Below are 21,614 nucleotides of genomic sequence, written 5' to 3'. Positions count from 1 at the left end.
GAGATTGTTGCATCCATCTTGAACCCTCAGAACTACAGTGCTATGATGTCACTCACTTCCACAGGCCTTGCAGAGTGTAAACAACAACAACCCAGCTTTGTTGTGTATGTAACCAAAGGGATTTGTGATGTCACCTAGAACCTTCACAGCAGCGACAGCTTTATGAGGAGCATCAGCACTGCTCTGCCTGAGCAGAACCATCACCGCCATAGGTTGTCAAATAACCCGGATTTAACCCACACAGGTAAGTCCAATGGGGTGCAGGCATGTCCTCTATGCTTACAGCTTCCCGTGGGTGTTGGTTTGATACCGTTTGGGGACAGCCAAGGAGGCATCTGCAGGCAACAAAGGTAGGTGTGTGCTTGTGTGTGTGTTTCCTATGCAGATCCTAAGCCCAGTGTCACATGCAAGTAGGAGGAGTAAGAAGGGTTCCTGGCAAATCCGGGTTATGGATTGCATTTAAAAAGGCCCCGTGGGAGTGCAATGGGCCCCTGTCTTGCTGCTTAGCAATAATGGTATGGGTTTAGGTTCTGCTGTGTGTACTGGTGGTTGACTGCCCCCCAGCCCAGAGTGTGCATGGAAAATTGTCTGGCAGCCTCCCTGACAGCAAGCAGTGATAGTGCCCATGAAGGGGACCTTGTTGGGCCCGCCCCTTTCACGGTTATCGCTTCTCGGCCTTTTGGCTTCGATCCTGTGCGGTTTACCGGGCAGGGTAGGAGTCGGAAGGGGTGGTGATCGGGGCCCTCTTTTGCGGGGGGCCCTGGATTGTTACTGGGTTGCGATAGTGGGTATCTTAACCTGCAAAAATGAGCGGAGAGAGGACTCGAGGACTCGAGGATACGGTGCGGATTTACGTTCCTGGCGAACACCGGGGGACGATTGGATTGGATCAAGTTGTGCTGGAGATTCTTCGCAAGCTCCAGTACCTTCAGGTATGGCATGTAATCGCTATGCAAGACTTCCCTAGGCAAGGGATTTACGATATAACCTTTTATGATTCTGAGGTTTGCCAGAGGGTCTACATGGACTTAGAAGTGATGAAGAGGAGGAATGAGCCAGCTATAATGAGTAAGGTGAAAGTGGAGCCCTTATTCATGAATATGTCTAAGGTTGTTATAGTCCATATGTACAACCCGAAGGTTTCGGATGAGATGGTGACCAATTTTTTGTACCGATATTGTGATGAAGTTAAATTTCTTGGAAGACTCAAGAACAGACATGGGTACTTTAATTGTAAAAGGAAATTTGTTGTAAAATTTAAAAAGGACGAAGGAATGGAAGAGGGAAGGAAGAGTATACCACAGGTATTTTCTATTGGAGGAGAAAGAGGTTTTTGTTTTTATGAAGGACAGTTGCAGTACTGTAGACGTTGTCACGCTTATGGACATGTACAGGAGTCTTGCCCTGAGCAAGGAGTATGCTGCAGGAATTGTGGGAAATCAGGTCACAACTCGGGTGAATGTACTGAGAAGAAAACGTGTGATATCTGTGGTAGTGAGGAGCATTTGGCTAGAGGATGCAGTTTATGGTATAGAAAGAAAATGAGCTATGCTGACGCAGCAGGAAATAGAAGAGAGGAAAGAGGAGAAAGGCCATTTCCACGTGTTTTTGGTGTGAATGCTGAGGTGACTCAGGTGATTGACGAGAACTCTGTAAAAGGGAGTGCAGCAGGTGTGACAGTGCAGCACATGAATACTCAGGAAAAATCTGGAAAAGGGGAGGAGGGTGACTCCACTGGTGTGCATTGTGAGGAGACTGGTGTTGGTGAAGAGTTTACTGAGGTCAGTAAGAAAAAAGCACGTAAAGGGAAAAAAGAGAAAGTGGTGGAGAGTGTGGAGACTGTGTGTAGGGAGGTTCCCCCATGTGAAGAAACAATTGAGGATTTTGAATGCCCAAACCCAGTGGTGGGGGAGGAGGAGGGGATGGAGTTTCAGGAGAATGAGAGTGAGAGATCCCTAACACCTGGGCAGAGGGTGATTAGTGGGGAGGAGAATGTAACATCTGAAGAGGAGGAGAAGGAGGAGGAGGAGGGGGAAGATGAAGATGAAGATGCAAATGGAGGCTTTCAAGGTAAAAGTAAAAGGTGTAAGAAAGGGAGTTGGTCAGGGGATCAGACGGATCCTGTGTATGGAGGTGAGAAAATGATGGACAGGGACTCTCAAGTGGGGTCGCCTGATTGCTATGGGATGCTGCTAAGGAAGGTTGAAGGTCAGAATACTAACTTCTAGTTAAAATGGATGTTAAGAAAATGGATTGCCTTCTTTCCTTTTTAATGGCATTGGTTGTGGCTACTCTTAATGTTCGGAGTATAGGAACAACCATCAGAAGAGCAGCAGTTTTAGATTTTTTGGAGAATGTGAAGGGAGATATATTTTGTTTACAGGAGTGTGCAATTAAGTCTGCACCTTATGTAGATGAATGGAAGAGAGGGCAGTCTTTTTGGTCTACATGCACAGAGAATAAAAATGAAGGTGTGGGGATTTTATTGTGTAACAGGGACATTAAAGTTTTAAATTGCCAAGTTTTAGCACCAGGTCGTTGTATGGTTTTAAATTTTGAGTTTTTAGGCCAGAGAATGAGAATTTTTAACGTATATGCGCCAGCAGAAAAACAGGCACGTGTGTTATTTTTAGAGTCTCTTAAACTTTTTATTCCTGGTCGTGATGGTACTATTATTGTTGGTGATTTTAACTGCATTAGATCCGTCAATGATCGTGAGAGCTCTGCTAAGGTTAGAACTGATATTACTTCAAATGTTTTAAACCAAATTATTCAAGACTTACATTATTCTGATGTTGGACTGATGGTTAGCACTGATGAAAGATACACCTATATATCAGATAGTGGCCGCTGTAAATCCCGGATTGATTACATTCTTGTCTCTGAGGGGATTAAGGTGGTCCGGTGCAATCAAATGATGTCAACTTTCTCAGATCATAAGATGGTGTCGGCAGAAATAAGTATTGCAGAGTCCTTTCATTTTGGTAGAGGGCTCTGGAAATTAAATGTAAGTCTATTAGAAGATGAAGAAGTAATGGCCGGTTTTAAAGATTTTTTTTTATCTTGTACTTCTAAACAATCTGTTTTTAGTAATGTTTTAGCTTGGTGGGATTGGGCAAAAAGTGAGTTTGCTAAGTATTTTAAGTTCATTTGCATAAGGAGGGCACAAGAAAAGAGGAGGGGTTATGAAAGGCTTATCTCACGTTTAGAAACTCTCTTTAAGTTTAAACATGTTGGTGTGGAGGTGGAGGAGGAAATTGAGAAGGTGAAAATTGAGATGAAGAACAGGTTGTTGGAAAGAGGTAGAAATATTGTTTTTAAATCCAAAGTTCAACATTTGGAGGAAAATGAACAATGTACAAGATATTTCTTTAAAAAATGTTTTAATGCTAGGGGTGTTTTTAAGTCTGTTTTAACTCCTACAGGGGAAGTTGTTGGTGATGAGATGGTGAAGGAGATTGGCAGATTTTATGAAACACTTTTTAGTAATAAGAGCAGAGCCAGTGAGACGGAGATGAAGGATTATTGTAATATTTTAGAGAATAATGTCCCTGAAGGAAAAAGTGCATTTTTAATTGAGGAAGTTTGTGAAGGGGAGATCAAGCAGGCTCTGGACAAGACAGCGAAAGGGAAGACACCGGGCTGTGATGGCCTCCCCTTTGAGTTTTATTCAGTTTTTTGGCATATTTTAAAGCAAGATTTTACACGGGTGATGCAATATGTTTTTAACTCAGGTATTTTAGCGGAGTCTATGAAGAAAGGAGTTATTACCTTGATACATAAGAAAGGTGATGAAAGAGATTTGAAAAACTGGAGGCCGATCACATTATTGAATACAGATTATAAGATCATTGCAAAGATTGTGGCGAACAGGATGAGTGACATAGTTGAGCACCTTGTTGGAGAATACCAAGTTTGTGCAGTGCCAAATAGGAGAATAACTGATAATTTATTAGTTTTAAGAGACTCTATTTATTATAGTAATTTTAATAAGAATGCACTTTTTGTGGAATCCATTGATTTTGAAAAAGCTTATGACAGAGTTGCTCATGATTTTATGTTTATGGTTTTAAAGCATATGGGTATTCCTGAGAAGCTACTGTTTGTGATTAAAAGTTTTTATTATGGGGCAACAAGTCAGATTTTAGTCAATGGACATGTGGGGCCGGGTTTTAATATTTTATCAGGAGTACGACAGGGATGCCCACTCTCCCCAATTTTATTCATTTGTGTCATTGAGGCCTTGCTCAAAAATGTACAGAAGGACAAATGTGTGAGTGGTGTTTTTATCCCGGGAAGTAATGGAAGGAATTTGAAGGTTTTAAGTTACATGGATGATGTGGTTTTTACTTGCACTTCCCAAGCTGATCTTAACAGAGTGAATTTGCATGTAAAGATTTTTTGTTGTATTGCTGGTATGAAAGTCAATTGGGGGAAGTGCCAATTGAGTAATTTTGGAAAGCAAGGAAAAGTGGTGGTGGATGGCGTGGATGAGAAGGAAGATATTGAAGTGTTAGGGGTTGTTTTTGAAAAAAATCTAAAAGGAGGGAAAAGTTATGAGAAGTTGGAGGAGAAGATAGAGAAGAAATTATCTTTTTGGAAATTGAGAAACTTGTCCCTTAAAGGTAAAGTTCTGATTTTAAAGGCAGTAATTTTGCCACTACTATTATATACTGCAATGGTTTTCCCACCCGGCAAATTATGGACCAGAAGGATGACAAGGAAGTTGTTTATTTTTTTCTGGGGTTCAAAGATGGAAAAGATGAAGAGGGAGGAAGTGATGAAGAGCGTGAAGAAAGGCGGATATAATTTCCCGGATATTAATCTGTTTTTAAAGACTCATTACTTTCTTTTAATTTATAAAGTGTCTCAGTGCAATAATTGGGTGGCAGACATGAGCAGGTATTTGGCAGGATGGTTGTTTTCCAAATGGGGCTGGTGTGAGAAGGATCTGAGGAGACCAATAGCGCAAGTTATACCTACCTTCTATGTGGTTCTCAGGTCTTTCAGTGATCAATTTGGTTTGAGTTCCCTGGGAAAACCTGAGAAAAAGAAAATTGAAAATGAAATAAGAAAAAATGAGAGATTATATGAAGTACCATTCTGCACTACTGCTCAGTCTGTGAAGATCTGGAATCTTTTTAATGTTAGAGGATTATCGAATAGACAGAGAGATGTAAACTGGATGACTTTTCATGGCTGCCTCCCAACCAGAGCTTTCCTGAATGGACGAGGAATAAGAGTGAGCGAGAAATGTCCAAGAGAGGGTTGTGGAGGCAGGGAGGATACAGTGCACTTATTTTGGAACTGTTTTTATGCAAGAGAATTTTTTATGCTTCTACAGAGGTTTTTTTCTGCAATCACGGGATATGTTGATTTTAATTTTGAGAAGATTTTTATTGGTCAGGATTTTAGCAGGAGAGAGGACACACGTGAAAGCTGGATTGTATTTTCTGTTTTTAAAGAAGTTTTATGGGATTCTAGAAACCTGCTTGTTTTTAAAAATGTGTGTATTTCTCCAAGGGAGTTGAAGAGACTTTTTTTTGGAAGGTTGTTTATTATTTTTCTATTTGACAAGAAGAGAATGGGAGAGGAAGAGGCTGAAAAGATTTGGAGATACAAGGAATGGAGAAAGTTGTAAGTATCCTGATCAAGGTTTTGAATTTGTGCTTCTCTTATAGTTTTCTTATTGAGATATTTTTCCGCATGATGTTTTTTCAGACTTTGTTTAGAAGTGATGAGTTTTGGTAGGTGACCTGATGATCGCTTGAACAATAGTCTGTAACTGAGGAAAAAAAAAAAATCTGTTCTTATCAGTTTAATATCTGATACGTCCCCTATCTGGGGACCATATATTAAATGGATTTTTGAGAACGGGGGCCGATTTCGAAGCTTGCTTCCGTCGCCCTATGCATTGACCCGATATGGCAGTATCTTCGGGTACAGTGCACCACCCCCTTACAGGGTTAAAAAGAAAGATTCCTACTTTCATTGCTACCTGCTTGCTGGCTAGCCAGCTAGCCAGCCCTGTGGGTTGCTGCTGCTGCAGCCAAAAAACAAAAGGTGGTGCTGCTGCTGCTTCTGCTGCTTCTGCTTGTGTCTGGCCCCTGTTGGAGCGTCCAGGCACAGGACTTCTGCTGCTGCTGACTAAATGGCCTCCTTAATTGGATCATTTGAGTAGCCAGCACACCTGTGCAGGTAGGGCATGACATGATAGGCAGCTGCCTTGATAGCGGGTGGGTGCTGAATGTTCCTAATTGACAAAATAAGATTAATGCTTATGAAGAAATATAAAATCTCATCCCTTCCCCAATATCGCGCCACACCCCTACCCCTTAATTCCCTGGTTGAACGTGATGGACATATGTCTTTTTTCGACCGTACTAACTATGTAACTATGTAACATAACATGGGGGGGGGGGGGGTCTCCTGGCTGTTCACACAGGTGTGTCATTGCTGTACATTGACCATGCATTGCTTCTGTGGTATTGCAAAGGCAAAGACAAATGCTTCCAGCCATCCATTGCACTAATGGATTGGTCATCAGCTGGCTGTCTATGTCCCGCATCAATATAGACCAAAGTACAGAGGGTTAGGCTATGCTATTGTGCACCTACCTGATGCATCAGAAGGTGCGAGGCCCTTGCTAAATTCTGTGCACAGACTTTGAGATCTATGCTTTAGACTGTATCTAAACCTGCTCCAACATGGACTGACATTCTGGCCTACTTTCAGCCGATGCGACTTGTCTGTCGCTGAACAGTCGCTTTTTATGTATTCAGCACCTATGTATAATGTTGTAAAAATGCTCTAGAAGCTAAAGTCGCAGAAATGTCACACATATTTGGCCTGCAACTTTCTGTGCGACAAATTCAGACAGGAAAAATCAGTATAAATCCTTAGAAAATTATCCCCCAGTGTCTCCATCTGCTGGCGGTATTGAATAAGCATTGCTGCACTGATGGGGTATGCATTAGACGAAAAAAAAGAAGAAAAAGAAGAATAATACGCCCAGAAAAGAGGCGAAAAGGAGAAAAACGTAAAAAAACGTGAAAAAAAAGTAAGAGGAAGAGAAGGGAAAAAAAGGTGGAAATGGGTTTAAAAGTGATTTCGGCGGAGAAATATATATATATATATATATATATATATATATATATATATATATATATGCGCACACACACACATAGATATAAACGTATTCTCCGTTGAGATATTGCAGCCGCTGCTGTGTCCAGGCCCAGGAGCCTTAGCACTGTGCTGTGATGTCACTCAATACCACTGACATCACTAGGTGTAAACAACATCTCTCCTTTGCTGTGTATGTGACTATGGAGCTGTTTGGTGATGTCGTCTATTACGGCCTTCATAGAAGCAACAGGAGATTGTTGCATCCATCTTGAACCCTCAGAACTACAGTGCTATGATGTCACTCACTTCCACAGGCCTTGCAGAGTGTAAACAACAACAACCCAGCTTTGTTGTGTATGTAACCAAAGGGATTTGTGATGTCACCTAGAACCTTCACAGCAGCGACAGCTTTATGAGGAGCATCAGCACTGCTCTGCCTGAGCAGAACCATCACCGCCATAGGTTGTCAAATAACCCGGATTTAACCCACACAGGTAAGTCCAATGGGGTGCAGGCATGTCCTCTATGCTTACAGCTTCCCGTGGGTGTTGGTTTGATACCGTTTGGGGACAGCCAAGGAGGCATCTGCAGGCAACAAAGGTAGGTGTGTGCTTGTGTGTGTGTTTCCTATGCAGATCCTAAGCCCAGTGTCACATGCAAGTAGGAGGAGTAAGAAGGGTTCCTGGCAAATCCGGGTTATGGATTGCATTTAAAAAGGCCCCGTGGGAGTGCAATGGGCCCCTGTCTTGCTGCTTAGCAATAATGGTATGGGTTTAGGTTCTGCTGTGTGTACTGGTGGTTGACTGCCCCCCAGCCCAGAGTGTGCATGGAAAATTGTCTGGCAGCCTCCCTGACAGCAAGCAGTGATAGTGCCCATGAAGGGGACCTTGTTGGGCCCGCCCCTTTCACGGTTATCGCTTCTCGGCCTTTTGGCTAAGATCAAGTGTAGTATCTGTTCTTATCAGTTTAATATCTGATACGTCCCCTATCTGGGGACCATATATTAAATGGATTTTTGAGAACGGGGGCCGATTTCGAAGCTTGCTTCCGTCGCCCTATGCATTGACCCGATATGGCAGTATCTTCGGGTACAGTGCACCACCCCCTTACAGGGTTAAAAAGAAAGATTCCTACTTTCATTGCTACCTGCTTGCTGGCTAGCCAGCTAGCCAGCCCTGTGGGCCTTGCTGCTGCTGCAGCCAAAAAACAAAAGGTGGTGCTGCTGCTGCTTCTGCTGCTTCTGCTTGTGTCTGGCCCCTGTTGGAGCGTCCAGGCACAGGACTTCTGCTGCTGCTGACTAAATGGCCTCCTTAATTGGATCATTTGAGTAGCCAGCACACCTGTGCAGGTAGGGCATGACATGATAGGCAGCTGCCTTGATAGCGGGTGGGTGCTGAATGTTCCTAATTGACAAAATAAGATTAATGCTTATGAAGAAATATAAAATCTCATCCCTTCCCCAATATCGCGCTACACCCCTACCCCTTAATTCCCTGGTTGAACGTGATGGACATATGTCTTTTTTCGACCGTACTAACTATGTAACTATGTAACATAACATGGGGGGGGGGGGGGGGGGTCTCCTGGCTGTTCACACAGGTGTGTCATTGCTGTACATTGACCATGCATTGCTTCTGTGGTATTGCAAAGGCAAAGACAAATGCTTCCAGCCATCCATTGCACTAATGGATTGGTCATCAGCTGGCTGTCTATGTCCCGCATCAATATAGACCAAAGTACAGAGGGTTAGGCTATGCTATTGTGCACCTACCTGATGCATCAGAAGGTGCGAGGCCCTTGCTAAATTCTGTGCACAGACTTTGAGATCTATGCTTTAGACTGTATCTAAACCTGCTCCAACATGGACTGACATTCTGGCCTACTTTCAGCCGATGCGACTTGTCTGTCGCTGAACAGTCGCTTTTTATGTATTCAGCACCTATGTATAATGTTGTAAAAATGCTCTAGAAGCTAAAGTCGCAGAAATGTCACACATATTTGGCCTGCAACTTTCTGTGCGACAAATTCAGACAGGAAAAATCAGTATAAATCCTTAGAAAATTATCCCCCAGTGTCTCCATCTGCTGGCGGTATTGAATAAGCATTGCTGCACTGATGGGGTATGCATTAGACGAAAAAAAAGAAGAAAAAGAAGAGTAATACGCCCAGAAAAGAGGCGAAAAGGAGAAAAACGTAAAAAAACGTGAAAAAAAAGTAAGAGGAAGAGAAGGGAAAAAAAGGTGGAAATGGGTTTAAAAGTGATTTCGGCGGAGAAATATATATATATATATATATATATATATATATATATATATATATATGCGCACACACACACATAGATATAAACGTATTCTCCGTTGAGATATTGCAGCCGCTGCTGTGTCCAGGCCCAGGAGCCTTAGCACTGTGCTGTGATGTCACTCAATACCACTGACATCACTAGGTGTAAACAACATCTCTCCTTTGCTGTGTATGTGACTATGGAGCTGTTTGGTGATGTCGTCTATTACGGCCTTCATAGAAGCAACAGGAGATTGTTGCATCCATCTTGAACCCTCAGAACTACAGTGCTATGATGTCACTCACTTCCACAGGCCTTGCAGAGTGTAAACAACAACAACCCAGCTTTGTTGTGTATGTAACCAAAGGGATTTGTGATGTCACCTAGAACCTTCACAGCAGCGACAGCTTTATGAGGAGCATCAGCACTGCTCTGCCTGAGCAGAACCATCACCGCCATAGGTTGTCAAATAACCCGGATTTAACCCACACAGGTAAGTCCAATGGGGTGCAGGCATGTCCTCTATGCTTACAGCTTCCCGTGGGTGTTGGTTTGATACCGTTTGGGGACAGCCAAGGAGGCATCTGCAGGCAACAAAGGTAGGTGTGTGCTTGTGTGTGTGTTTCCTATGCAGATCCTAAGCCCAGTGTCACATGCAAGTAGGAGGAGTAAGAAGGGTTCCTGGCAAATCCGGGTTATGGATTGCATTTAAAAAGGCCCCGTGGGAGTGCAATGGGCCCCTGTCTTGCTGCTTAGCAATAATGGTATGGGTTTAGGTTCTGCTGTGTGTACTGGTGGTTGACTGCCCCCCAGCCCAGAGTGTGCATGGAAAATTGTCTGGCAGCCTCCCTGACAGCAAGCAGTGATAGTGCCCATGAAGGGGACCTTGTTGGGCCCGCCCCTTTCACGGTTATCGCTTCTCGGCCTTTTGGCTAAGATCAAGTGTAGTATCTGTTCTTATCAGTTTTTCATGCCGGTGGACAGTAACGCCGGTATGGGGCTGGTGGGGATGGGTGCTGCATGGAGGATGCAGGTGTACCAGGGCTTTCCGGGGCTGGTTCTGAGGAATCAGCTCGACGGCTGCCCCGATGTGACCTGTTCCCTCCGGGTCTCGCCATGAGGCTGAGAGGGTCTAGAGCCGAGGTACTTTGTGCCTCGGGGAGTGGTGACCCCGAGGTGCCGAAACTCACTGGGAGAATAGGCTCACTGAGTTGAAGCACGGGCACCATAATCTCTTCACCTTGTGGCACTCACCTCTTGATTCCCGGCCTTCTGGCTAGGATCAGAGAAATTTTTATAGATCCGGCCGGATGTCCGGGCAGTATATCTGCACACATTCACTTATTTATTTCTTTTTTGTCTCACTGTGTCACTTTTTGCGTGTTGTGTGTTCACAGGATTTGTCAGGATGCGGTAGCCCTTCTGGGTGTCCCTCCTGGCGGTCTAGGGGAGGTGTGTGTGGCCATTAGGTTCCGCACCTCCCTGCAAACACCCCGGGTACTCCTGCTTTGGCAGGGTACCTACCGTAATCGGCTCTGCGGGCAGATACCTTGGCTAACGCCAAGGGGGATGCCGGGAGCATTTGTGGTCCCCTAGTAGCTTCGGCGAAAAGGGACATCGAACCTGGAACCTCGCAGGTACCTTTTGGTCCGGAGGCGAAGGGTAAGGTTTGTTGGGGGGCCTCTCTCCTATCTGAGAAGGGCTTGCGATAGACCGCATCCTTTGTGCACGTTTTTTTTAGTGTAACACGTTTGCACTTTTTCTTGCACTTTGGGTGAATCGAAAGCACGTTCCTCGGCTTTAGATAAAAAAAAAAAAAAAAAAATCTGTTCTTATCAGTTTAATATCTGATACGTCCCCTATCTGGGGACAATATATTAAATGGATTTTTGAGAACGGGGGCCGATTTCGAAGCTTGCTTCCGTCGCCCTATGCATTGACCCGATATGGCAGTATCTTCGGGTACAGTGCACCACCCCCTTACAGGGTTAAAAAGAAAGATTCCTACTTTCATTGCTACCTGCTTGCTGGCTAGCCAGCTAGCCAGCCCTGTGGGCCTTGCTGCTGCTGCAGCCAAAAAACAAAAGGTGGTGCTGCTGCTGCTTCTGCTTGTGTCTGGCCCCTGTTGGAGCGTCCAGGCACAGGACTTCTGCTGCTGCTGACTAAATGGCCTCCTTAATTGGATCATTTGAGTAGCCAGCACACCTGTGCAGGTAGGGCATGACATGATAGGCAGCTGCCTTGATAGCGGGTGGGTGCTGAATGTTCCTAATTGACAAAATAAGATTAATGCTTATGAAGAAATATAAAATCTCATCCCTTCCCCAATATCGCGCCACACCCCTACCCCTTAATTCCCTGGTTGAACGTGATGGACATATGTCTTTTTTCGACCGTACTAACTATGTAACTATGTAACATAACATGGGGGGGGGGGGGGGGGGGTCTCCTGGCTGTTCACACAGGTGTGTCATTGCTGTACATTGACCATGCATTGCTTCTGTGGTATTGCAAAGGCAAAGACAAATGCTTCCAGCCATCCATTGCACTAATGGATTGGTCATCAGCTGGCTGTCTATGTCCCGCATCAATATAGACCAAAGTACAGAGGGTTAGGCTATGCTATTGTGCACCTACCTGATGCATCAGAAGGTGCGAGGCCCTTGCTAAATTCTGTGCACAGACTTTGAGATCTATGCTTTAGACTGTATCTAAACCTGCTCCAACATGGACTGACATTCTGGCCTACTTTCAGCCGATGCGACTTGTCTGTCGCTGAACAGTCGCTTTTTATGTATTCAGCACCTATGTATAATGTTGTAAAAATGCTCTAGAAGCTAAAGTCGCAGAAATGTCACACATATTTGGCCTGCAACTTTCTGTGCGACAAATTCAGACAGGAAAAATCTGTATAAATCCTTAGAAAATTATCCCCCAGTGTCTCCATCTGCTGGCGGTATTGAATAAGCATTGCTGCACTGATGGGGTATGCATTAGACGAAAAAAAAGAAGAAAAAGAAGAATAATACGCCCAGAAAAGAGGCGAAAAGGAGAAAAACGTAAAAAAACGTGAAAAAAAAGTAAGAGGAAGAGAAGGGAAAAAAAGGTGGAAATGGGTTTAAAAGTGATTTCGGCGGAGAAATATATATATATATATATATATATATATATGCTAAACGTATTCTCCGTTGAGATATTGCAGCCGCTGCTGTGTCCAGGCCCAGGAGCCTTAGCACTGTGCTGTGATGTCACTCAATACCACTGACATCACTAGGTGTAAACAACATCTCTCCTTTGCTGTGTATGTGACTATGGAGCTGTTTGGTGATGTCGTCTATTACGGCCTTCATAGAAGCAACAGGAGATTGTTGCATCCATCTTGAACCCTCAGAACTACAGTGCTATGATGTCACTCACTTCCACAGGCCTTGCAGAGTGTAAACAACAACAACCCAGCTTTGTTGTGTATGTAACCAAAGGGATTTGTGATGTCACCTAGAACCTTCACAGCAGCGACAGCTTTATGAGGAGCATCAGCACTGCTCTGCCTGAGCAGAACCATCACCGCCATAGGTTGTCAAATAACCCGGATTTAACCCACACAGGTAAGTCCAATGGGGTGCAGGCATGTCCTCTATGCTTACAGCTTCCCGTGGGTGTTGGTTTGATACCGTTTGGGGACAGCCAAGGAGGCATCTGCAGGCAACAAAGGTAGGTGTGTGCTTGTGTGTGTGTTTCCTATGCAGATCCTAAGCCCAGTGTCACATGCAAGTAGGAGGAGTAAGAAGGGTTCCTGGCAAATCCGGGTTATGGATTGCATTTAAAAAGGCCCCGTGGGAGTGCAATGGGCCCCTGTCTTGCTGCTTAGCAATAATGGTATGGGTTTAGGTTCTGCTGTGTGTACTGGTGGTTGACTGCCCCCCAGCCCAGAGTGTGCATGGAAAATTGTCTGGCAGCCTCCCTGACAGCAAGCAGTGATAGTGCCCATGAAGGGGACCTTGTTGGGCCCGCCCCTTTCACGGTTATCGCTTCTCGGCCTTTTGGCTAAGATCAAGTGTAGTATCTGTTCTTATCAGTTTAATATCTGATACGTCCCCTATCTGGGGACCATATATTAAATGGATTTTTGAGAACGGGGGCCGATTTCGAAGCTTGCTTCCGTCGCCCTATGCATTGACCCGATATGGCAGTATCTTCGGGTACAGTGCACCACCCCCTTACAGGGTTAAAAAGAAAGATTCCTACTTTCATTGCTACCTGCTTGCTGGCTAGCCAGCTAGCCAGCCCTGTGGGCCTTGCTGCTGCTGCAGCCAAAAAACAAAAGGTGGTGGTGCTGCTGCTGCTTCTGCTTCTGCTTGTGTCTGGCCCCTGTTGGAGCGTCCAGGCACAGGACTTCTGCTGCTGCTGACTAAATGGCCTCCTTAATTGGATCATTTGAGTAGCCAGCACACCTGTGCAGGTAGGGCATGACATGATAGGCAGCTGCCTTGATAGCGGGTGGGTGCTGAATGTTCCTAATTGACAAAATAAGATTAATGCTTATGAAGAAATATAAAATCTCATCCCTTCCCCAATATCGCGCCACACCCCTACCCCTTAATTCCCTGGTTGAACGTGATGGACATATGTCTTTTTTCGACCGTACTAACTATGTAACTATGTAACATAACATGGGGGGGGGGGGGGGGTCTCCTGGCTGTTCACACAGGTGTGTCATTGCTGTACATTGACCATGCATTGCTTCTGTGGTATTGCAAAGGCAAAGACAAATGCTTCCAGCCATCCATTGCACTAATGGATTGGTCATCAGCTGGCTGTCTATGTCCCGCATCAATATAGACCAAAGTACAGAGGGTTAGGCTATGCTATTGTGCACCTACCTGATGCATCAGAAGGTGCGAGGCCCTTGCTAAATTCTGTGCACAGACTTTGAGATCTATGCTTTAGACTGTATCTAAACCTGCTCCAACATGGACTGACATTCTGGCCTACTTTCAGCCGATGCGACTTGTCTGTCGCTGAACAGTCGCTTTTTATGTATTCAGCACCTATGTATAATGTTGTAAAAATGCTCTAGAAGCTAAAGTCGCAGAAATGTCACACATATTTGGCCTGCAACTTTCTGTGCGACAAATTCAGACAGGAAAAATCAGTATAAATCCTTAGAAAATTATCCCCCAGTGTCTCCATCTGCTGGCGGTATTGAATAAGCATTGCTGCACTGATGGGGTATGCATTAGACGAAAAAAAAGAAGAAAAAGAAGAATAATACGCCCAGAAAAGAGGCGAAAAGGAGAAAAACGTAAAAAAACGTGAAAAAAAAGTAAGAGGAAGAGAAGGGAAAAAAAGGTGGAAATGGGTTTAAAAGTGATTTCGGCGGAGATATATATATATATATATATATATATATATATATATATATATATATGCGCACACACACACATAGATATAAACGTATTCTCCGTTGAGATATTGCAGCCGCTGCTGTGTCCAGGCCCAGGAGCCTTAGCACTGTGCTGTGATGTCACTCAATACCACTGACATCACTAGGTGTAAACAACATCTCTCCTTTGCTGTGTATGTGACTATGGAGCTGTTTGGTGATGTCGTCTATTACGGCCTTCATAGAAGCAACAGGAGATTGTTGCATCCATCTTGAACCCTCAGAACTACAGTGCTATGATGTCACTCACTTCCACAGGCCTTGCAGAGTGTAAACAACAACAACCCAGCTTTGTTGTGTATGTAACCAAAGGGATTTGTGATGTCACCTAGAACCTTCACAGCAGCGACAGCTTTATGAGGAGCATCAGCACTGCTCTGCCTGAGCAGAACCATCACCGCCATAGGTTGTCAAATAACCCGGATTTAACCCACACAGGTAAGTCCAATGGGGTGCAGGCATGTCCTCTATGCTTACAGCTTCCCGTGGGTGTTGGTTTGATACCGTTTGGGGACAGCCAAGGAGGCATCTGCAGGCAACAAAGGTAGGTGTGTGCTTGTGTGTGTGTTTCCTATGCAGATCCTAAGCCCAGTGTCACATGCAAGTAGGAGGAGTAAGAAGGGTTCCTGGCAAATCCGGGTTATGGATTGCATTTAAAAAGGCCCCGTGGGAGTGCAATGGGCCCCTGTCTTGCTGCTTAGCAATAATGGTATGGGTTTAGGTTCTGCTGTGTGTACTGGTGGTTGACTGCCCCCCAGCCCAGAGTGTGCATGGAAAATTGTCTGGCAGCCTCCCTGACAGCAAGCAGTGATAGTGCCCATGAAGGGGACCTTGTTGGGCCCGCCCCTTTCACGGTTATCGCTTCTCGGCCTTTTGGCTAAGATCAAGTGTAGTATCTGTTCTTATCAGTTTAATATCTGATACGTCCCCTATCTGGGGACCATATATTAAATGGATTTTTGAGAACGGGGGCCGATTTCGAAGCTTGCTTCCGTCGCCCTATGCATTGACCCGATATGGCAGTATCTTCGGGTACAGTGCACCACCCCCTTACAGGGTTAAAAAGAAAGATTCCTACTTTCATTGCTACCTGCTTGCTGGCTAGCCAGCTAGCCAGCCCTGTGGGCCTTGCTGCTGCTGCAGCCAAAAAACAAAAGGTGGTGCTGCTGCTGCTTCTGCTGCTTCTGCTTCTGCTTGTGTCTGGCCCCTGTTGGAGCGTCCAGGCACAGGACTTCTGCTGCTGCTGACTAAATGGCCTCCTTAATTGGATCATTTGAGTAGCCAGCACACCTGTGCAGGTAGGGCATGACATGATAGGCAGCTGCCTTGATAGCGGGTGGGTGCTGAATGTTCCTAATTGACAAAATAAGATTAATGCTTATGAAGAAATATAAAATCTCATCCCTTCCCCAATATCGCGCCACACCCCTACCCCTTAATTCCCTGGTTGAACGTGATGGACATATGTCTTTTTTCGACCGTACTAACTATGTAACTATGTAACATAACATGGGGGGGGGGGGGGGGGTCTCCTGGCTGTTCACACAGGTGTGTCATTGCTGTACATTGACCATGCATTGCTTCTGTGGTATTGCAAAGGCAAAGACAAATGCTTCCAGCCATCCATTGCACTAATGGATTGGTCATCAGCTGGCTGTCTATGTCCCGCATCAATATAGACCAAAGTACAGAGGGTTAGGCTATGCTATTGTGCACCTACCTGATGCATCAGAAGGTGCGAGGCCCTTGCTAAATTCTGTGCACAGACTTTGAGATCTATGCTTTAGACTGTATCTAAACCTGCTCCAACATGGACTGACATTCTGGCCTACTTTCAGCCGATGCGACTTGTCTGTCGCTGAACAGTCGCTTTTTATGTATTCAGCACCTATGTATAATGTTGTAAAAATGCTCTAGAAGCTAAAGTCGCAGAAATGTCACACATATTTGGCCTGCAACTTTCTGTGCGACAAATTCAGACAGGAAAAATCAGTATAAATCCTTAGAAAATTATCCCCCAGTGTCTCCATCTGCTGGCGGTATTGAATAAGCATTGCTGCACTGATGGGGTATGCATTAGACGAAAAAAAAGAAGAAAAAGAAGAATAATACGCCCAGAAAAGAGGCGAAAAGGAGAAAAACGTAAAAAAACGTGAAAAAAAAGTAAGAGGAAGAGAAGGGAAAAAAAGGTGGAAATGGGTTTAAAAGTGATTTCGGCGGAGAATATATATATATATATATATATATATATATATATATATATATATATGCGCACACACACACATAGATATAAACGTATTCTCCGTTGAGATATTGCAGCCGCTGCTGTGTCCAGGCCCAGGAGCCTTAGCACTGTGCTGTGATGTCACTCAATACCACTGACATCACTAGGTGTAAACAACATCTCTCCTTTGCTGTGTATGTGACTATGGAGCTGTTTGGTGATGTCGTCTATTACGGCCTTCATAGAAGCAACAGGAGATTGTTGCATCCATCTTGAACCCTCAGAACTACAGTGCTATGATGTCACTCACTTCCACAGGCCTTGCAGAGTGTAAACAACAACAACCCAGCTTTGTTGTGTATGTAACCAAAGGGATTTGTGATGTCACCTAGAACCTTCACAGCAGCGACAGCTTTATGAGGAGTATGAGGAGCATCAGCACTGCTCTGCCTGAGCAGAACCATCACCGCCATAGGTTGTCAAATAACCCGGATTTAACCCACACAGGTAAGTCCAATGGGGTGCAGGCATGTCCTCTATGCTTACAGCTTCCCGTGGGTGTTGGTTTGATACCGTTTGGGGACAGCCAAGGAGGCATCTGCAGGCAACAAAGGTAGGTGTGTGCTTGTGTGTGTGTTTCCTATGCAGATCCTAAGCCCAGTGTCACATGCAAGTAGGAGGAGTAAGAAGGGTTCCTGGCAAATCCGGGTTATGGATTGCATTTAAAAAGGCCCCGTGGGAGTGCAATGGGCCCCTGTCTTGCTGCTTAGCAATAATGGTATGGGTTTAGGTTCTGCTGTGTGTACTGGTGGTTGACTGCCCCCCAGCCCAGAGTGTGCATGGAAAATTGTCTGGCAGCCTCCCTGACAGCAAGCAGTGATAGTGCCCATGAAGGGGACCTTGTTGGGCCCGCCCCTTTCACGGTTATCGCTTCTCGGCCTTTTGGCTAAGATCAAGTGTAGTATCTGTTCTTATCAGTTTAATATCTGATACGTCCCCTATCTGGGGACCATATATTAAATGGATTTTTGAGAACGGGGGCCGATTTCGAAGCTTGCTTCCGTCGCCCTATGCATTGACCCGATATGGCAGTATCTTCGGGTACAGTGCACCACCCCCTTACAGGGTTAAAAAGAAAGATTCCTACTTTCATTGCTACCTGCTTGCTGGCTAGCCAGCTAGCCAGCCCTGTGGGCCTTGCTGCTGCTGCAGCCAAAAAACAAAAGGTGGTGCTGCTGCTGCTTCTGCTGCTTCTGCTTGTGTCTGGCCCCTGTTGGAGCGTCCAGGCACAGGACTTCTGCTGCTGCTGACTAAATGGCCTCCTTAATTGGATCATTTGAGTAGCCAGCACACCTGTGCAGGTAGGGCATGACATGATAGGCAGCTGCCTTGATAGCGGGTGGGTGCTGAATGTTCCTAATTGACAAAATAAGATTAATGCTTATGAAGAAATATAAAATCTCATCCCTTCCCCAATATCGCGCCACACCCCTACCCCTTAATTCCCTGGTTGAACGTGATGGACATATGTCTTTTTTCGACCGTACTAACTATGTAACTATGTAACATAACATGGGGGGGGGGGGGTCTCCTGGCTGTTCACACAGGTGTGTCATTGCTGTACATTGACCATGCATTGCTTCTGTGGTATTGCAAAGGCAAAGACAAATGCTTCCAGCCATCCATTGCACTAATGGATTGGTCATCAGCTGGCTGTCTATGTCCCGCATCAATATAGACCAAAGTACAGAGGGTTAGGCTATGCTATTGTGCACCTACCTGATGCATCAGAAGGTGCGAGGCCCTTGCTAAATTCTGTGCACAGACTTTGAGATCTATGCTTTAGACTGTATCTAAACCTGCTCCAACATGGACTGACATTCTGGCCTACTTTCAGCCGATGCGACTTGTCTGTCGCTGAACAGTCGCTTTTTATGTATTCAGCACCTATGTATAATGTTGTAAAAATGCTCTAGAAGCTAAAGTCGCAGAAATGTCACACATATTTGGCCTGCAACTTTCTGTGCGACAAATTCAGACAGGAAAAATCAGTATAAATCCTTAGAAAATTATCCCCCAGTGTCTCCATCTGCTGGCGGTATTGAATAAGCATTGCTGCACTGATGGGGTATGCATTAGACGAAAAAAAAGAAGAAAAAGAAGAATAATACGCCCAGAAAAGAGGCGAAAAGGAGAAAAACGTAAAAAAACGTGAAAAAAAAGTAAGAGGAAGAGAAGGGAAAAAAAGGTGGAAATGGGTTTAAAAGTGATTTCGGCGGAGAAATATATATATATATATATATATATATATATATATATATATATATATGCGCACACACACACATAGATATAAACGTATTCTCCGTTGAGATATTGCAGCCGCTGCTGTGTCCAGGCCCAGGAGCCTTAGCACTGTGCTGTGATGTCACTCAATACCACTGACATCACTAGGTGAAACAACATCTCTCCTTTGCTGTGTATGTGACTATGGAGCTGTTTGGTGATGTCGTCTATTACGGCCTTCATAGAAGCAACAGGAGATTGTTGCATCCATCTTGAACCCTCAGAACTACAGTGCTATGATGTCACTCACTTCCACAGGCCTTGCAGAGTGTAAACAACAACAACCCAGCTTTGTTGTGTATGTAACCAAAGGGATTTGTGATGTCACCTAGAACCTTCACAGCAGCGATCAGCTTTATGAGGAGCATCAGCACTGCTCTGCCTGAGCAGAACCATCACCGCCATAGGTTGTCAAATAACCCGGATTTAACCCACACAGGTAAGTCCAATGGGGTGCAGGCATGTCCTCTATGCTTACAGCTTCCTGTGGGTGTTGGTTTGATACCGTTTGGGGACAGCCAAGGAGGCATCTGCAGGCAACAAAGGTAGGTGTGTGCTTGTGTGTGTGTTTCCTATGCAGATCCTAAGCCCAGTGTCACATGCAAGTAGGAGGAGTAAGAAGGGTTCCTGGCAAATCCGGGTTATGGATTGCATTTAAAAAGGCCCCGTGGGAGTGCAATGGGCCCCTGTCTTGCTGCTTAGCAATAATGGTATGGGTTTAGGTTCTGCTGTGTGTACTGGTGGTTGACTGCCCCCCAGCCCAGAGTGTGCATGGAAAATTGTCTGGCAGCCTCCCTGACAGCAAGCAGTGATAGTGCCCATGAAGGGGACCTTGTTGGGCCCGCCCCTTTCACGGTTATCGCTTCTCGGCCTTTTGGCTAAGATCAAGTGTAGTATCTGTTCTTATCAGTTTAATATCTGATACGTCCCCTATCTGGGGACCATATATTAAATGGATTTTTGAGAACGGGGGCCGATTTCGAAGCTTGCTTCCGTCGCCCTATGCATTGACCCGATATGGCAGTATCTTCGGGTACAGTGCACCACCCCCTTACAGGGTTAAAAAGAAAGATTCCTACTTTCATTGCTACCTGCTTGCTGGCTAGCCAGCTAGCCAGCCCTGTGGGCCTTGCTGCTGCTGCAGCCAAAAAACAAAAGGTGGTGCTGCTGCTGCTTCTGCTGCTTCTGCTTCTGCTTGTGTCTGGCCCCTGTTGGAGCGTCCAGGCACAGGACTTCTGCTGCTGCTGACTAAATGGCCTCCTTAATTGGATCATTTGAGTAGCCAGCACACCTGTGCAGGTAGGGCATGACATGATAGGCAGCTGCCTTGATAGCGGGTGGGTGCTGAATGTTCCTAATTGACAAAATAAGATTAATGCTTATGAAGAAATATAAAATCTCATCCCTTCCCCAATATCGCGCCACACCCCTACCCCTTAATTCCCTGGTTGAACGTGATGGACATATGTCTTTTTTCGACCGTACTAACTATGTAACTATGTAACATAACATGGGGGGGGGGGGGGGGTCTCCTGGCTGTTCACACAGGTGTGTCATTGCTGTACATTGACCATGCATTGCTTCTGTGGTATTGCAAAGGCAAAGACAAATGCTTCCAGCCATCCATTGCACTAATGGATTGGTCATCAGCTGGCTGTCTATGTCCCGCATCAATATAGACCAAAGTACAGAGGGTTAGGCTATGCTATTGTGCACCTACCTGATGCATCAGAAGGTGCGAGGCCCTTGCTAAATTCTGTGCACAGACTTTGAGATCTATGCTTTAGACTGTATCTAAACCTGCTCCAACATGGACTGACATTCTGGCCTACTTTCAGCCGATGCGACTTGTCTGTCGCTGAACAGTCGCTTTTTATGTATTCAGCACCTATGTATAATGTTGTAAAAATGCTCTAGAAGCTAAAGTCGCAGAAATGTCACACATATTTGGCCTGCAACTTTCTGTGCGACAAATTCAGACAGGAAAAATCAGTATAAATCCTTAGAAAATTATCCCCCAGTGTCTCCATCTGCTGGCGGTATTGAATAAGCATTGCTGCACTGATGGGGTATGCATTAGACGAAAAAAAAGAAGAAAAAGAAGAATAATACGCCCAGAAAAGAGGCGAAAAGGAGAAAAACGTAAAAAAACGTGAAAAAAAAGTAAGAGGAAGAGAAGGGAAAAAAAGGTGGAA

The 21,614-nt window shown here is 45.0% G+C and overlaps 8 non-coding genes across 8 annotated transcripts; all 8 read left to right on the top strand.

Moving 5' to 3' along the window:
* Window positions 1-5,762: 5,762 nt before the first annotated feature.
* On the top strand, window positions 5,763-5,956 carry LOC130341704 (U2 spliceosomal RNA). Its single transcript, XR_008881492.1, has one exon. It is a non-coding gene; the product is annotated as a U2 spliceosomal RNA (small nuclear RNA).
* A 2,085-nt stretch (window positions 5,957-8,041) lies between these two features.
* Window positions 8,042-8,232, top strand: LOC130341732 (U2 spliceosomal RNA). The gene has a single exon (XR_008881511.1). It is a non-coding gene; the product is annotated as a U2 spliceosomal RNA (small nuclear RNA).
* Window positions 8,233-10,321: 2,089 nt separating this feature from the next.
* On the top strand, window positions 10,322-10,509 carry LOC130341721 (U2 spliceosomal RNA). The gene has a single exon (XR_008881502.1). It is a non-coding gene; the product is annotated as a U2 spliceosomal RNA (small nuclear RNA).
* A 693-nt stretch (window positions 10,510-11,202) lies between these two features.
* On the top strand, window positions 11,203-11,387 carry LOC130341705 (U2 spliceosomal RNA). The gene has a single exon (XR_008881493.1). It is a non-coding gene; the product is annotated as a U2 spliceosomal RNA (small nuclear RNA).
* Window positions 11,388-13,433: 2,046 nt separating this feature from the next.
* Window positions 13,434-13,624, top strand: LOC130341730 (U2 spliceosomal RNA). The gene has a single exon (XR_008881509.1). It is a non-coding gene; the product is annotated as a U2 spliceosomal RNA (small nuclear RNA).
* A 2,085-nt stretch (window positions 13,625-15,709) lies between these two features.
* LOC130341729 (U2 spliceosomal RNA) lies at window positions 15,710-15,900 on the top strand. The gene has a single exon (XR_008881508.1). It is a non-coding gene; the product is annotated as a U2 spliceosomal RNA (small nuclear RNA).
* A 2,102-nt stretch (window positions 15,901-18,002) lies between these two features.
* On the top strand, window positions 18,003-18,193 carry LOC130341728 (U2 spliceosomal RNA). Its single transcript, XR_008881507.1, has one exon. It is a non-coding gene; the product is annotated as a U2 spliceosomal RNA (small nuclear RNA).
* A 2,084-nt stretch (window positions 18,194-20,277) lies between these two features.
* LOC130341727 (U2 spliceosomal RNA) lies at window positions 20,278-20,468 on the top strand. Its single transcript, XR_008881506.1, has one exon. It is a non-coding gene; the product is annotated as a U2 spliceosomal RNA (small nuclear RNA).
* Window positions 20,469-21,614: the final 1,146 nt, after the last annotated feature.

The sequence above is a fragment of the Hyla sarda genome, unplaced genomic scaffold (assembly GCF_029499605.1).
Source record: "Hyla sarda isolate aHylSar1 unplaced genomic scaffold, aHylSar1.hap1 scaffold_624, whole genome shotgun sequence".
Classification (NCBI taxonomy): domain Eukaryota; kingdom Metazoa; phylum Chordata; class Amphibia; order Anura; family Hylidae; genus Hyla; species Hyla sarda.
This window is presented reverse-complemented; position numbering and strand designations above follow the sequence as displayed.